General features: G+C 34.4%; 1 non-coding gene across 1 annotated transcript; it reads left to right on the top strand.

Moving 5' to 3' along the window:
* The first annotated feature begins 1274 nt into the window (after positions 1 to 1274).
* Positions 1275 to 1382, top strand: LOC112774306 (small nucleolar RNA R71). Its single transcript, XR_003188801.1, has one exon. It is a non-coding gene; the product is annotated as a small nucleolar RNA R71 (small nucleolar RNA).
* Positions 1383 to 3914: the final 2532 nt, after the last annotated feature.

The raw sequence follows: 3914 nt of genomic DNA, 5'->3' as shown, positions 1-3914 counted from the left end.
TATGCCATTTCTAGTGAGATTCTTGTAGCTTGTACCTCAAAGATTCCCAGTTTCTCTATTACAGAGAGTGGCATAAGGTTTATCCCTGACCCCAGGTCACACAGAGCCTTCTCAAAGGTCATGGTGCCTATGGTACAAGGTATGAAAAATTTTCCGGGATCCGGTTTCTTCTGAGGTAATGTCTGCCTTATTAATGCATTCAGTTCATTGGTGAACAAGGGGGATTCATTCTCCCAAGTCTCATTACCAAATAACTTGGCATTCAGCTTCATGATTGCTCCTAGATATTTAGCAACTTGCTCTTCAGTGATGTCTTCATCCTCTTCAGAGGAAGAATATTCATCAGAGCTCATGAATGGCAGAAGGAAGTTCAATGGAATCTCTATGGTCTCTGTATGAGCCTTAGATTCCTTTGGTTCCTCAAAGGGAAACTTCTTTCTGTCCAGAGGACGTCCCATGAGGCTTTTCTCACTGGGACTCACGTCCTCCTCACTCTCTCCAGGTTCGGCCATGTTGATCATGATTACGGCCTTGCACTCTCTCTTAGGATTTTCTTCTGTATTGCTTGGGAGAGTACTAGGAGGAGTTTCAGTAATCTTCTTACTCAGCTGACCCACCTGTGCCTCCAAATTTCTAATGAAGGACCTTGTTTCATTCATGAAACTTAGTATGGTCTTGGATAGATTAGAGACTATGGTTGCCAGGCCAGAATGGCTCTGTTCAAAATTCTCTGTCTGTTGCTGAGAAGATGATGGAAAAGGCATGCTATTGATAAACTTATTTCTTCCACCATTATTGATGAAGCCTTGTTAAGGCTTCTGTTGGTCCTTCCATGAGAAATTTAGATGATTTCTCCATGAAGGATTATAGGTGTTTCCATAGGGTTCTCCCATGTAATTCACCTCTGCCATTGCAGGGTTCTCAGGATCATAAGCTTCTTCTTCAGAAGATGCTTCTTTAGTACTGTTGGATGCAGCTTGCAATCCATTCAGACTCTGAGAAATCATATTGACTTGCTGAGTCAATATTTTGTTCTGAGCCAATATGGCATTCAGAGTATCAATTTCAAGAACTCCCTTCTTCTGAGGCGTCCCATTGTTTACAGGATTCCTCTCAGAGGTGTACATGAACTGGTTATTTGCAACCATTTCAATGAGTTCCTGAGCTTCTGTAGGGGTTTTTAGATGAAGAGATCCTCCTGCAGAATGGTCTAATGACATTTTTGACAACTCAGACAGACCATCATAGAATATACTTATGATGCTCCATTCTAGAAGCATGTCAGTAGGACACCTTTTGATCAATTGTTTATATCTTTCCCAAGCTTCATTGAGGGATTCACCTTCCTTCTGTCTGAAGGTTTGGATTTCCACTCTAAGCTTGCTCACCTTTTGAGGTGGAAAGAATTTGGCCAGAAAAGCACTGACCAGCTTTTCCCAAGAGTTTAGGCTTTCCTTAGGTTGTGAATCCAACCATGTTCTAGCTCTGTCTCTTACGGCAAAAGGGAAAAGCATAAGCCTGTAGACCTCGGGATCAACTCCATTGGTCTTGATAGTGTCACAAATTTGCAAGAATTCAGCTAAAAACTGATGAGGATCTTCCAACGGAAGTCCATGAAACTTGCAATTCTGTTGCATTAGAGAAACTAATTGAGGCTTAAGCTCAAAGTTGTTTGCTCCAATGGCAGGAATTGAGATGCTTCTTCTATAGAAGTCAGAAGAGGGTGCAATAAAGTCACCAAGCAACTTCCTTGCATCTCCACCATTGTTATTGGGTTCGGCCATGTCTCCTTCTTTTTCGAAAATTTCTATCAGGTCCTCTCCAGATGGTTGTGCTTTAGCTTCTCTTAGTTTCCTCTTAAGAGTCCTTTCAGGTTCAGGATCAGCTTCAATAAAAATGTCTTTATCCCTGTTCCTGCTCATATGAAAAAGAATAGAACAGAAAAGAAGAGAAATCCTCTATGTCACAGTATAGAGATTCCTTCATGTGAGTAGAAGAAGAGAAGAATAGAAGAAGGAGAAGAGAAAAATTCAAACACAGAGAAGAAGAGGGGGTTTGAATTTTTTTGAGTGGAAGAGGAGTGTTAGTAGATAAATAAATAAATAGAAAGAGATGAAAGAGAGAAGAATTCAAAAATTAAATAAAATAAAATAAAAATATTTTTTGTTTTTATTTTAAATATTGGTTTTGATTCGAAATTTAAAAGAGAAATAAAATAAAATTAAATTAAAATTTAAATCAATTAGTTAATTAAAAAGGAATTTTGAAAAAGGGGTTAGTATTTTTCGAAAATTAGAGAGAAAAAATTAGTTAGGTAGTTTTGAAAAAGATATGATTTGAAATAGAAAAACTTTTAAAATCAAACAAAAAGTCAAGTAGTTAATTGAGAAAGATTTGAAAATCAAATTTGAAAAGATAAGAAGTTAGAAAAGATTTTGAAATTAAGTTTTGAAAAAGATATAATTGGAATTTATTTTGAAAAAGATTTGAAAAAGAAATTTAAAAAGATTTATTTTTGAAATTAAAGTTGATTACTTGACTAACAAGAAACTAAAAGATATGATTTTAAAATTTAAAGATTGAAACTTTTCTTAATAGGCAAGTAACAACTTGAAATGTTTGAATTAAAACATTAAATGTTAGTGAGATTTTCGAAAATATGAAGTAAGAATAAGAAAAAGATTTTGAAAATAAAAAAAATTTCGAAAATATGTAAAAATAAATGAAAAAGATTTGATTTTTGAAAAAAATTTGAAAAGATAGAATTTTGAAATTGAAATTTATGAGTAAAACAAGGAAAGATATATTTTTTATTTTTTATTTTTTATGAGGAGAGAGAAAAACATAAATTTGATGCAAAACACAAGAAATTATGAATCAAAACAACCAATGCATGCAAGAACATTTTGAATGTCAAGATGAACACCAAGAATACTTTGAAGATCAAGATGAACATCAAGAACATGTTTTGGAAAATTTTTAAGAAAAGAAACACATGCAAGACACCAAACTTAGAAATTTTCAATGTTTAGACACTAACAAATTGAAAATGAATATGAAAAATAAGAAAAGACACAAAACATGAAAATGCAAAGATCAAACAAAGAAGATCATCAAGAACAACTTGAAGATCATGAAGAACACCATGCATGAATTTCAAAAATTTTAAAAAAAGTTAAAAAGATGCAATTGACACCAAACTTACAATTTGACACTAGACTCAAACAAGAAACACAAAATTATTTTTGGTTTTATGATTTTATTAACTTTTTTTTTGGATTTTTCGAAAATTAATTGGAAAAAGAGAAAATAAGGATTTCAAAATTTTTAATATGAATTCCAGGAATCATGCAATGTTAGTCTAAAGCTTCGGTCCAGGAATTAGACATGGCTTACTAGCCAGCCAAGCTTTCAGTGAAAGCTTCGGTCCAAAACACTAGACATGGCCAATGGCCAGCCAAGCTTCAGCATACAAATCAGACTTACAACAGCTGATCAGATGGGAGTCCAAGGGCTCTTGCCATGATAAGTGGAAGTCTCAGTCCAAAAAAATTAGACATGGCTTAACAGCCAGCCAGACTTCAACAAATCATCATGAAACTCTAGAATTCATTCTTAAAAATTATGAAGTCATATAATAATTTATTTTTTTGAAATTTTTTTTCGAAAATAAAAATAATAAAAAAAAAGCTTAAAATTAAAATAAAATTACCTAATCTGAGCAACAAGATGAACCGTCAATTGTCCAAACTCGAACAATCCCCGGCAACGGCGCCAACAACTTGGTACGCACATTCATAATCTCAATTCTTTTTCACAAATCCGCACAACTAACCAGCAAGTGCACTGGGTCGTCCAAGTAATAAACCTTACGTGAGTAAGGGTCGATCCCAGGGAGATTGTCGGCTTGAAGC

This window comes from Arachis hypogaea, chromosome 18, assembly GCF_003086295.3.
Source record: "Arachis hypogaea cultivar Tifrunner chromosome 18, arahy.Tifrunner.gnm2.J5K5, whole genome shotgun sequence".
NCBI lineage: Eukaryota > Viridiplantae > Streptophyta > Magnoliopsida > Fabales > Fabaceae > Arachis > Arachis hypogaea.
Note: the sequence above shows the minus strand (reverse complement) of the source record. Positions and strands in the feature narration are given on the sequence as shown.